This window comes from Rhipicephalus microplus, chromosome 5 (genome assembly GCF_043290135.1).
Source record: "Rhipicephalus microplus isolate Deutch F79 chromosome 5, USDA_Rmic, whole genome shotgun sequence".
Lineage (NCBI taxonomy): Eukaryota > Metazoa > Arthropoda > Arachnida > Ixodida > Ixodidae > Rhipicephalus > Rhipicephalus microplus.
This window is the reverse complement of record NC_134704.1, coordinates 48,494,092-48,507,727: the sequence shown is the minus strand read 5'-3', so window position 1 is coordinate 48,507,727 and position 13,636 is coordinate 48,494,092. Positions and strand designations below refer to the sequence as shown.

General features: G+C 45.4%; 1 protein-coding gene and 1 long non-coding RNA gene across 2 annotated transcripts in view; one reads left to right on the top strand and one right to left on the bottom strand.

Annotated features, from left to right (window-relative positions):
• LOC142817771 (uncharacterized) overlaps positions 1–1,367 on the top strand; it is a 225,988-nt gene extending 224,621 nt beyond the window's left edge. Inside the window, exon 3 of the long non-coding RNA XR_012895345.1 lies at positions 1,263–1,367. This is a non-coding gene — a long non-coding RNA (uncharacterized LOC142817771). The remainder of the gene's footprint in view (positions 1–1,262) is intronic.
• The window catches only part of LOC119173877 (uncharacterized), a 229,219-nt gene extending 218,451 nt beyond the window's left edge, over positions 1–10,768 (bottom strand). The window contains exon 1 of the mRNA XM_075895392.1: positions 10,431–10,768. The gene's annotated coding sequence lies outside the window, so the exon portion shown is untranslated. The remainder of the gene's footprint in view (positions 1–10,430) is intronic.
• Positions 10,769–13,636: the final 2,868 nt, after the last annotated feature.

Here is a 13,636-nt window from a genome sequence, read left to right as displayed (position 1 = left end):
TCGAGGATTCATGGTGTTTTCTTTCCCGTTTTGATCCCGGCCGCGGTGACCTATAGCTCTCCCCAGTGCGCCGTTAAAAGAATTATCTGTTCATAATTAATCGGAAGTATGCTGCTGGTAGGTGTAACCTTAAGAGACAAGAAGAGAGCAGAGTGGCTTAGGGAACAAACGGGGGTTAAGGATATCATAGCTGAAATCAAGAAGAAGAAATGCACATGGGCCGGGCATGTAGCGCGTAGACAGGATAACCGCTGGTCGTTAAGGGTAACTAACTGGATTCCCGAGAAGGCAAGTGGGTGAGAGGGAGACAGAAGGTTAGGTGGGCAGATGGGATTAAGAAGTTAGCGGGTATAAATTGGCAGCAGCAAGCACAGGACCGTGTTAACTGGCGGAACATGGGAGAGGCCTTTGTCCTGCAGTGGACGTAGTCAGGATGATGATGATGATGATGATTATGATGATAATGATGATGATTATTATTATTATTATGATGCTTACCCGCTACCCAGAGTTCTAAAACAAAACTGCGCCGTTCACCGTAGCCGAACACGGATCCTCGTCTCAAAACACCGGGCAGCTCCGTCAGCAGTGTGGCAACAGTTTTTCTTTCCTTTATGTGTGGCAGCATCTTCGTTGGAGCAGAGCTGAGTGCAGCGGCTGGTCGCACGCCGCTGCATTTTACGTCTAGGACCATGTAACCGAACCAAATAACCAAAACATGTCACTCAAGAAAAAGTGTAACGCGATTATTGTAACTGCTCTATAATTTTCATTACAAGTCATGTCGTTATCTGCCAGGGTCGACGGTGTGCTTCGACTTCGTTCAGCGCTGCCTCTGCAGGCCTGAGCAGGGATTCTACATACGGTTTGCCTCACAATTAGATAGTGGTTTTTCGCACGTACTTGAAAATACAGTATTCAGTTATTACTTTTCTGAAGCAGTGGTTTGTATTGCAGGTAAAAGTAACGCAATCGGGCCATTGCGACTCTTCTATAAAAAAAAAACTATATATCCAGATACATTGATAGCATTCTTTACGTTCATTTCCGCGCACCTGCTACTTAAGTCGCGCACTTTTGATTTTCTGTGATAATATATGCACGAAGGTTAGGTGAAGAGGAATAAAGAAGGAATACCGAATAGTCATTCTTTGCGACACTGCAGCTGTACTTTACACTTGCTATCTTTGGCAGCAGCACGGCCGGACTATACTATCCGGCCTCGTTTGTCTTACTATCTCAATTTTTCCTGTTTTGCGCAGGATAACAAGGCAGGATCAAAGCCTACATGCATCGTCGCCTTTTGTTCATTTCTTTTTAACACCACGAAAAGTGTTAGTACCTTCGGAGAAGCTCTGGGCAAAGGTGAGTTCCCTATTTTGTTTTTCACCAGAACCGCACAGGCTGCAGCGCTGCTTCCTCGAATCTATACCCAGTAATCCATTGCTTCGTGCTGGGTTTTCTACAATGGTTGTGGTTGCATGACTTTTATAGAGGCTCCATATGAAGTATAGGCGAACGCAGACGAACAATTAAAGCCGCTTAGAAGAAATTCGTCTCTCACTCTGTGTGTCTGTGTAAGATATATCAACCCGCCACCCCAGCGTAGGGTAGCCATCCAACCTAGAATTACTTCACATCACTGTGTATAATACCACACTATCCCTTCATGTCACTCTGTATTCGGTCATTCCAACGACGCAGGCGGCGCCATGTGGCCATGCTCCGAAGCAGGGTGATTAAACAGCGACGCATGCAGTTCGGTCTCTCAGTTATCATAAACCAATGAACGCGTCTTCACGCTCTACGACGCTGACGTAAACGCTCGTGACGTCACCGTCTCGTCCGCCATTACGACCTTCCACTGCGCCGCCTATAGTCGCTGGAATGGTCGAATTGTTTTCATATCCCATCGTGTCACTCTACATTAGCCAATGGGCGCGTTATGTTAAGGAGCCCTGGCGTGCTCGAGTGGCCGGAGTGCTCTCTTGCAAACTTAACATACAGTGTACTAGAAGTGCACTGTACTTAACTGTTAAAAAGCGACTTCCGGTGCTTGATTGCGGTGCGAGCTCCACGCGCTTTAACCCTGAGACGGCGCACGAGAGCTTCCACGAGAGCTCGCGCCTATCGCTATAGCTTCCGAAAGATTGACCTGATTCCGGCCCCCTGCTTTGATAAAGTGCGTTCTATTTCACCACTAGTTCCTATACCGTGTAAGCGACGTAATATTCTCCATGTAACACTTGGCACTGGGCGGAAATCGCCGTCAAAACGTCGCACTCGAGCGCATTCGAGCGTGTTCTGTTGGAGTTCGGGGCGCACTAACTTAACACGCCTAATTACTGTCCCCTAGCATAGGATAGCCAACAAACGTAGCGTGCCTTCTGTCACCACGTTGAGTAGCGATGGTCCTTGCTGGAATACTTGAACACACAAATTTTGATTTATGTCTGCATGTCTGTCGGTCTATCTGTCACAAGGTTTAGCCACCCGGCCGAAGCTTAAGCACTTGCTGAATGCCCAGCCATCTTGAACTGGTGGCTGTGTTCATGCTTGCGAACACTGCAGCTGACCAAAAAGAAGGTATTACGCATATCTGAAGTGCAACATCAGCATGTAACTATAATAGGAGGTGAGTTCCTTTACTGGAAAATGCATAGATACGTAATTTTAAAGACCCTAGTGTTTCTTGGGCTGCGCTGAAAATTCAAAGCTATGAACAAAAGAATCTAGGTGGGAATAGCATCAAATGAAGCAGAATAAACCGAGACCAAAAAACGGAGGGACAGGATGGACGCCGGACTTCCAATGGACTTTATTTCGATGAAACCACGAACAAAAAACCGATATGAGCATGCGCGGTATATATGATCGTGACGGCTTGGCAGTTGGTAACACGTGCGCTGTAATTAACGTTGCTGCTCATGATTTATTTACTCCAGCAATGTATAACCTTCCACACTTAACCATTACCGCGTTATTATTAAGAATAAGCTTCCTGATTTTTCTAGGACAGACTGTGCTGGTGCAGCGGATTCGTTCGTTGTCAGTGTGGCTGTATCAGCTTGGCTTTTGCCGCTAGCGAAGCATCAGAAAAAGGTGGTAGATGCATCAGCGTGATCGGCGGTAATGCGCGCGTGAAGCGGGGTCTGCTATAGACTAATCCAGACAAATGTGGAATGGAGGGGGGGGGGGGGAGAAATCAACCTGAAGTTGAAAACTCCGATGAGGGAGGAGGGGAAGTATAACTTGTTGTTCTTCCAAGCAAATTACAAAAAAAAGGCAAAGGACGCCAAACGTGGTCAGACGAACAGATGGAGCCACCAGTCAAGATGCCACAGCCGTAAAATGCGCTACACAAATGACGAGATTTGACAACTAAATTTATCCAGGGACTCTCAAAATTGTTTTAGCCTGGTTATTACTACTTGATCGTTTCAATCGAATTTAAGTTGAATGCACTTGCTCCCCACTGCCCCGCATGAACCCTGAATGAGCTCGTTCTGAAGTCAATTCTGGCCGTGGTAACGATGCAGGAACCAAAAATTATTCGTGTCTTCTTTTGAGTCCAGTGACATCTGTTTGACATGACTTGTTTTGAATTGTCTCATTTTGCTTGTATGAATGATGTTGTTGTGTGAATGTTAAAACTACAAAAAAAACAACTGATGCAACTTGCACTAATTCATACAACGCTGGGCCAGAGAAGAGATGAGAGCCACCTAGCTGCCCCGCCGCGGTGGTCTAGTGGCTAAGGTACTCGGCTGCTGACCCGCAGGTCATGGGATCGAATCCCGGCTGCGGCGGCTGCATTTCCGATGGAAGCGGACAGCCCTCTACTACGGCGTCTCTCATATTATAATGGTGATTTTGGGACATTAAACCTAACATATCAATCGAAAGCCACCTAGCTGGTCGTTACTTGGGTATACGCTTTTACAATTTCCCCCGCCTCTTTCCCAATTCTTGCTATACTACACTATACATGGCTGTGCTCACTCTCCTTTTCTTTTTTCTCTCTGTTAATTACTATTTCTATCTTTCGCTCCGTTTACTTCTTTCGTGTTCTTGCTACCTTTCTTTATTTCATTTCTCTGTGTGTGTGCATTTCTCGCTCTTCATTTCTTTTATTGCGATAGCAATTATGTGGATACTCTGGGCTGGATTTATCCGCCGGCGTCATTCACCACATATGTATACGTATCAATATCTATGAAAACGCAAGAAGAAAAATAATCCAGAGAAAGACTCTGGCACGCGGAATCAAGCATCAGACCTTTGAATTGTGAGTGCGAGGCGTCAGCGACTGAGCCACAAAGGAGCCCCTCCTTCAACGTTCAAACGGCAAGCCATTTACATCTAATCTCGGCGACAGCATTCCTTGGCATTGAAGCGAAAGCTACGGAGGCGGAGCTTCTGCCCATGTAGCACTACGCGAAGTAGTCCGTTTTGGCGCGCATATTCTGACGATGTGGAAAGTGATTGGGGGGGGGGGGGGGAAGGGGGCACCATCCGCGTTTCATGTAGACACAGACGTCGCTGAGCGTTTGAGGTGAATTTTAAAAGGCAGGATCTTTTCACGCGTTCAAAAATGTGAACTCACAATAGATAAGGTAAAAGAAATACAAATACCTTACAAGTGTGAGCTGCGTCCTGTCTCAAATAGCTCCACGTAAAAATTAAATGAGGAACATTTATATTTGAAGTTGAAAATACGGGCGCTGCTTCGGAACCATCTTCACTGGGGGTAAGATACACGTGATTTGGCTCCATAGCTTTCCCTTCAGTGCCAAAGAAAGTTGTCGCCGTGTAGTATAGCAGTTACCGCTGGTGATGGGCATCTCGGGAGGATCGTGTTTTCAGCATTACCAGCGAGGTGGCGCAGTGAGCGCGCGTCGCCACATCCTCATGACGCGGGCACGCGCGCTCTCATCTCCCACGCCTACTTTGTCGCACGGAGAGGAGGCAGGGTGGACGCGCTCGCGTGCGCTTGCTTATCTCACAGTGGGGACAATCGTACGCCTTGGGCTTTCAACGGAACGATTCCGTTGTTGTTAATGGGCACACGGAGGTCACTGCAATCGTTTCACTATTTCCGTTTTCCAAAGGGCACGCTTTTCAGACACAGCGAAGTAACAACTGGAAGCTTATTCGCGTTCATCTGTACCTGTGAGTACGTTTCGTGCGTCCTTTGTGCGTGAGAAACGCGGGGCACATTTCGATCTGCTTGCCACTTTGCGCGTGGTCCTCCATTTGTTGATATCGCGTTCATTTCTTCGTCTTTGCGGCAAAGCTGTAACTTTTTATCTCCTTCTCTTTCCCTACATTTCTTCCTCATTTATTTTTACTTCTCTTTTTATCACGCTTTCTGTCTTTCCTTTCTTACTGCTCTCAATGGCTCTCCTTGAATTTCTTTCTAGGACATACTTTACTCTCTCCCCCTTCTCCCCCTTGTATATCACTCCCTCACCCCCTGTTTTATTTCCCCCCTCGATAGTCGCGTGGTTACGCCCTCCGAGCGTGGGTGCGTGGTTTCTAATCTCGCCTAGCCGAGATTTTTTTAACGCGAAGCAATTCTTAGCGGGCAGATGAGATTAAGAAGTTTGCGGGTATAAATTGGCAGCAGCAAGTACAGGACCGAGTTAACCGGCGGAATACGGGAGAGGCATTTATTTTGCAGTGGACGTAGTCAGGCTGCTGCTGCTGATGATGATTTCTTAGCAAACTTCAGTGACTTTGAGCGTATCTATCTATCTATCTATCTATCTATCTATCTATCTATCTATCTATCTATCTATCTATCTATCTATCTATCTATCTATCTATCTATCTATCTGTCTATCTATCTATCTATCTATCTATCTATCTATCTATCTATCTATCTATCTATCTATCTATCTATCTATCTATCTATCTATCTATCTATCTATCTATCTATCTATCTATCTATCTATCTATCTATCTCTCTGTCTGTCTGTCTGTCTGTCTGTCTGTCTGTCTGTCTGTCTGTCTGTCTGTCTGTCTGTCTGTCTGTCTGTCTGTCTGTCTGTCTGTCTGTCTGTCTGTCTGGGCGCTTACGACTTTAAGCTCTCCTGGCCGTTTCGATAACGGTATCGATACCAAACTTGGTATGGCATACATGACCGTATTGTCGCAGTGTAGCGAGAACAAAAGACAGTGACACGTGTCAGTATGAAGAACATATGACTAGTCATAACATGAGAATCATGACATGGATGTCATGAATGTCATGATTTACGTCATAATTTACCCCTTTTCTAAACAAATAAAAATCATGACATGCGTGTCATGTAACAACTTGACTACATTCCACGATCATAATGCGCTGGCGGCCGTTTCGCTAGCTTCACTTATACCAAATTCGGTATTATGGGACGTGAATGGATGAAGAAGGTATGATACTGGTGCAAACATGAGAGATGCGAGATGCGTGTCATGTAACAACATGACTACATGCCACGCTCACGATGCGCTCGCAGCCATTTCGCTATCTTCACATGTACCAAACTCGGTATTACGTGACGCGAACGGATGACATAGGTAAATGACACATTGAAACATGATAATCACGACATGCGTGTCATGTAACAACATGATTAAATGCCACACTGATGATGCGCTCGCGGCTGTATCGCTAGCTCCACATAGGCCAAATTTGGTATTACGTGATGCTAATCGATGACGAAAGTGTGTGACTGGTGCAAACATGATAATCATGAGATGCGTGGCATTTTGTGTGTCAAACATGACACACGACTCTATTTTGAGAGTCGTGTAACCCGCAGGAGAGTTAACAACATGCCTCTTCGGAGAGACTCATACACATGGGAGGTCAGGACAACCCGAAAAGAATCCGACACATACACTTTTTTCTATAGAGCGTAGTATTATGCGCTGTAAGGTCGCTATGTCATATTTTTAGTATTGGCAGCGTACATGACGGGGCAAGAATCAGACAGCCACAACTGATAAACCCATCCTTCTGTTCACTTTGCATTCGTGTTGATGGTCAGTTCATTTGAGGAAGCGCAGAGGATAGATTAGTAAGTAATAAATACCACAGTAAGAGTGGATTCCAACGTAGTGCCGGACTTTAACGCAGGTAACGAGAAGAATAAAAGACGGTGGAGTTTTACACCTATAAGTATCTTCCAAGTTTAATGGCTTATTAGCACGAACCACCAACCTGCCGTGGTGCAGCCGTGGCTGATCCAAAGGCAGTAATTTCGATGATGGCCGCAGCGGTCCTTATTTCGATGGAAGCGAAATGTTAGGCGCCCGTGCACTGTGCGATGCCAGTGCCCCGTTAAAGAACACAAAATGGTCAAAATTTTCGGAGCCCTCCACCAGGGAGGGTCTCGTAATTATATTGTGGTTCTGGTGAGCACAAAACCTCAGATAATATTATTCATAACATGATTCACCAGAAAAAGTGATGATGTTTATAAATTAACTATAACAATAAAAATTGTAAATAGCTTTCTGCATGCGACATCAGTTTGTTTTAGCGAAGCTCATACGGGATAGATAGATAGATAGATAGATAGATAGATAGATAGATAGATAGATAGATAGATAGATAGATAGATAGATAGATAGATAGATAGATAGATAGATAGATAGATAGATAGATAGATAGATAGATAGATAGATAGATAGATAGATAGATAGATAGATAGATAGATAGATAGATAGATAGATAGATAGATAGATAGATAGGTAGAAAATTCAACGTGTCTTTGGTTCCCTAAGGAATTTTCTGCATTAAAAAATCAACGGGAAATATTTCTTGGGAGTTGCCTAAGAGACAGGTAAATGTGCAACTACTTGTCCTTTCCCAGAGCGTTGTTTCCGGGCTGCATCGGCGTGGCGTCCTTGGTCTTTTTTTTTTTTCTTAGCGTTCATCAGCGTTTGAAATGGCCCCATGGAAAAAGTATGTCGTGAACACCGGAATATACGTTTGGCGCTCAAGCTTCGCAGGGCATAAATTTACAATTTGTCCGATGCTCCTTATTGACTTTTCATGCAATCCCACAAGAAAGAGCTTTCGTTGCACCACCTTGCAATTCAATGAAGCCTTCGTAGCATAGAGTTTCTTAAAATTAACTAGAGGGGACTCTGGATCATTCAGCGAGCATGGAAATTATGCGCAGAACATGGATTTACCTTGTCTTCTTGCTTGCGGGCGGTGAATCGCACTTGTGGCTTCGTTTATTGGCGTGTTTTGATTTCTAGTCGAATAAAACAAGCGGTTTTGAACTTCTTGAGCTGATTTGAAACGGTGATCCTAAAGAGGTAAAATTGGCGAAGCGTGAGTGCCGAACATTTGCCGAATGTTGTTCCGTGACAAAGTATCTTCAAGCCAAACGAACACACCATGAGCCAGAAGTACGAAGATTCCGACAAATCCGTGTACTATCCACAATTCCCATGCTCACTGAAGTGTCATGCGTTGCAGCTCCCATAGACACTATAGCGCCAGAGCTCCCTCTAGTGTTTTTTTTTTTAGGAAACTGTATGTTTCGTAGAAAGCCTCTCCTGACATTTGTTTTCCACAGTCGGTACAACTTGGGTACGAAGCATACCTGCAATTCATGTGATGTCACGCGTTCAACTGGCGAACTTCGCTTCTCTCTGGCTCTTGTTATTGCAAAAGTAAGCGTTTCCTCTATCTCTTGCATCGCTAGGTCGTATCCTCATCATTAGCTTAAAGAGATTCTCCCGGAGAAAAAGCATTCTATCACAGTTTAATAACGATTCCAAATTTTGGTAGTCCTAACGTAATAATTGCACACCCGTGCGCTTGAGTAAAGCAGGGGTGGCGGTTTTTTATTGTGACGCGCAGGTAAAGGCATGCACTTGTAACTTCTGGTTCCAATAGATGTCGAAGGTGGCAGTGGACGTAACTCTCCCATAGTAGAGCACCTGGTACTCTAATTCGTTTTCCCAATTTTTCTAAACACAACTTGGGATTGTACCTTTCCGGGGCAGAGTCATAGGCTATTACGTTGCAGTTGGCGAGTGCAGTGGGAATTTTCGTTGACGTGGCCTCGTCAAGTATGAGGCCCAAGGGACGGCTTTGAACTCTTCCATAGTAGAGTACAAAGTACTCTGAATCGTTATCCACTTTTTCTACTCACACATTGTTCTGGCATCGTGAGATCGTTCACGGCGTACTTTTTGTCACCACGGCATCAAGTGTGAGGTCCACAGGACGGCTTCGTGCTCTTCTATATAGTATAGTAACAAGTACTTTAAATCATTAAGCCCTGTTTCAAAACAAACGAAAATAGCAATATAGTAGAGTACATTTAGTGCTCTAAAGCGTCCACAATTTATTCCGAACTCGCGAAGATATTGTGTGGAACATAGATATGCGTTCATCCTACGGCTCACTGCTCTCCCATAGGTGAGTACGAAGTACTCGAAAGCGTTGAGCACCTTTTCTAAACAGACACGGTTTCCACATGCTTACGTACTACCAGAGTCCTTCAATACTTTTACTGGTCATGAAGCTTCGGCGAAAGTTCGATATAGGGACAGGAGCAACCGCCAGGGGCGCCCTCGCTCACGACGGGGCATCGGAATGGCCTCGGCGCTGCAATTGTACAGCACGCGATGGAGCTGTGAAACGTTATTAAATATAGCCCTGAAGGTTCAACACGCCTTCAGAGTGACGTCAGCTTCAAGAAAATTCGGAAAAGCTCTAATACAGTGAAGTTTAACACCGAATAGGGCCTTGAGGCTAGAAACACTTATATACGCTCGCCGAGGCGACGAAGGCATTCTTTTGACGGCGATAGCCGTATCGCGACAAGTCGTAAAAATGCCGGAAGACAAAGAACGGCATTGGATATAGACATGCTGACAAAAAATAAAAGAAAGAAAGATTACCGAGATCACAACGCTACACTTGTACTCCTGGGAGAAGCGTGGGAGGGAGGAGAAGGAGAGAGATGAATCAGCGATTAGCCAACACACTGTGTATGCATAATACGCTTGTTTCCCTTTCCCATTTAACACGAACAAAGGATCCACGTGCGTGACGGAGACAGCAGGTTGAGTGAGGATGTTAAGGAATGAGAGAAAGGGTGAACTATGGGAGAGGGAGATAGATAATGATTACGTAAGAGGCGCGCTAGCTCGAGTGCGATAAATGTACAGACGACTTCTCCTTTCTTTCTTTCTTTCTTTCTTTCTTTCTTTCTTTCTTTCTTTCTTTCTTTCTTTCTTTCTTTATAAATCGTTGCCCTCGGTAGTCGGCACGAGCGGATCAATGTTTGCACACAACATGGAGTACGATTCAAACCTTTGAACGGCCCGTCAGTTGTGAGAAATACTTGAACATGCTTGTGGTCGCGCATCGCGTGCATACACACACATAAGAACGAGATGAAACCACTCACCTTACAGGAGGCGCTGTGGAGTTCACGTTCCGAATGGGGCGAGGGTAGTCGGTTACGATGCAAGAGGCCTATACCGAAATGCGATCACGATTTGTACATGCGCAGGGTTTCTTGTTTAGTGCCTCTAACAGGCAGTCCGGGGGTTATTTCCTTTTTCTGGATGTAAGTACGGGTTCCGTGGGGAACAGGCTTGGAAGATTACGCCGTCGGAAACTGCCGCGATATACTGCGGTTTTTGCAGCGAGGTTTTCGTAATGGCATCAACACCGTCGGTTACCCGTGCCCACACATTATACGTCTCTGCAAGCCAGTTGACTCGCGGTGTGCAAAGGTGGAAAGCGTTTGCAAGCTTGGAAGGGGTCATACAAGGGTTGGTGGAAAAAAAAATGAGGGTATCGCTGACGGCCGTAGTCTGGCAGCTGCCCGGTAGTGGTGGAGGGGATTAAACGAAAAGATAGATGGATGGCGGTCGTGGGGGTTTGGAGGGGGGATTACGAGAGGTTATACGCAGCGGTTGTAGTAGGGTAGTGGCAGGGGGTACTTGAGGTAGAGGTCGGGTGGTGTTGGAGAAAGGGGGGAGGGGAGTGGAGTGGCGTCTGAGAGGAGGGTCGCAATTGAGAGGAGGTGTGGAGTTAAACGCGCGCGATCTGATGGGGTAAGCAACGAAAGCAGGTGGGTGATGGTAGACGCGTATGACATAAAAAAGAACAAAAAGTACAAGGACGCCACGATCACCGAAAGAGGGCGTGCATTGGCTCCTCCTCCAAGCGGAACACGTGACTAGAAACATCTCGAATCCACACCTGCGGTATAGAATGCGGGCTGACGTTTTTCTTTGTGTTTTTTTTTGTTTTTGTCTTACTCGTTTCACCGCTTTCGCGCCGAGTGAGCCGATAGAAGAGAAGAAGGCTTGGCCGAAATGCTGCAGGTACCGCCTCACTGGGTAGACTCGTGCGTCGCTGTATGGACTCCGTAATGCGCTTCGTTTCTGCGTCGCCGAACCACTGCCCGCGAGCGAGCGAGCGAGCGAGCGATGATATCGGGGAGTGCGATAGCGTGCGGGGAGTAACGAGAAAGAACGAAGATTAAATTAATAACATCCCATAATGCAATGACGATGAGAGGTACCGGAGAACCAACCACCTCTCGGCATTTTTATCGTGAGGGGCTGCTTTAATAGCTCCGCCCATAGGAGACTACTGCTGGTGCATGCGGCGCCAGCCTGAGGGAAAAAAAAGGGGGGGAGGGGGAGGAAAGAAAAACGACGAATCTCGTGTCTCGACCAACCCCGCGGAATGTTGATGGAAAACGTTGTCCCTCGTCTCTAATGTTGTTGTCCGAGGGTAGGACATCAACACGGCGATGGCGGCGTACGTAGACGGTCGCAACCCCCTCTGGCGTAAAGGCCTCGCAACGAGAGGGCAGTGGGAAATTCATCAAATTGAGTCGGCGCCAGCACACACAGTATGCAGTGGCAGGAGGAGGTAGAAAAAAAAAAAAGTAGTGGTTTCACGTGCGTCCCTTTTATCTCCTAGAGGGCGCGTGCCTGGTCCTCGCGACGCACGTTTTGCTGATTCGCCACACGTCACTTGCATGTTATACACGCGCGAGTGACTCTGGCAGCATGCCTATGTGTTCTGTACCACTCGTTGATTGTCAGAGCGGCTTCGCTGAATTGTGTGTATGTGTGTATCTGAAATTGCTTGCCCTCAATGTTTCTCTCACTCATACTCCCTCTTCCCTTTCCACTACTTCGTGCAAGTTATGAAATCGTCACAGCAAGGTATAACCACCCTTCCCGCATTCATTTTTCGCTCTATATATATATATATATATATATATATATATATATATATATATATATATATATATATATATATATATATATATATATATATATATATATATATTGCATCGAACGCGTTACTCGGAGGTCGTAGGTTCGATTCCTGCTCATGGCAAGTCATTTTCTCACCCACTTTTTTTCTTCCTATTTACTTTACATTGGTTCTAATCTCTTCTCCTATACAAGCCTTGGCATTGTTGTCCGTTAGATCTCATTATTATTGTGTCAAAACACGGAAAAACGAGCCCTTAGGTATACACTTCTTTCCCTTATATATATATATATATATATTAGATAAACATTGATCAAATAAAATAATGTTACATATCATTGTCGTTCAACCGTACTTTGCCTTGATGTTCAATGAAAGCAATGTAAAAGCAAGCTCTTTTGAATACCCTGCAGTCGTTTTCCACCACACAGCAACGCGTCGGCTTAGCATATAAGGCCCAGTGGCCGGACCTTCTAAGCAGCGTCATGCAGGCGGAAATGCTGCAGGCCCGTGTGCTCACATTTGCGTGCACGTTGGAGAACCCCAGGTGGCCGAAATTTCCGGAGCCCTCCACTACAGCGTCTCGCGTAATCGTATGGTGGTTTTGGGGGCGTTAAACCCCACATATCAATCAATTGAACAGCGTCGGGTTGCACAATCGTTAGTCGATTACCTGCTCGAAATTGGACTTGTCGGACGGTTCTATTGACAGAATACTTCACATAGGAAAGTCTTAACTTAAATGACACCCTAATTGCTAATACTTTTATCGAAATCACTTGCGAATTTCACTTTTGTTTTGTATTCTTTTTTATCGTTCTTTTTTCCCACTCTTCTAAAATCTCTTGGTTCTCTTCACCATCTATATACAAAGTAGCCTTCCTGACACACACAAAAAAAAAAATGTTTTTCTAATAAAGGGTTTCTCTGTGACCAGTCGTTTACATATTTCACTCTCCTGTTGGAGTTTAATGTGGAAGAATAAAAATGACAGATGTAAATGCCCAGATGAGTTCATGGAGTCGTTTACTTAGGAGTTATACAGATGACACGTGAAAATAGAACCAAATTTCAGAATATGTATAGAGACAATGGATTAATTGCGGGGTGCTCAGCCATGAGGTCACACTGGAGATGTGCCCGCCAGGTGTCTCGAAGAATGCGTCGAAAATTATCAATAATCAGCCTGGTAATGTTATGCTTGCTCGACGTGTCAGGAATAAACAGAGCTGAGGAGACACTTTTGTGCCGTCTGTGGATTGGGGTGGCCTTTACGAATGCTTATTCGTTTCGAATCGGAATGGCCAGCAGCCCGACATGTGACAACTGTGGCTGCGCAGAGGCTTTCTCCCATCTTCTCTGCGAGTG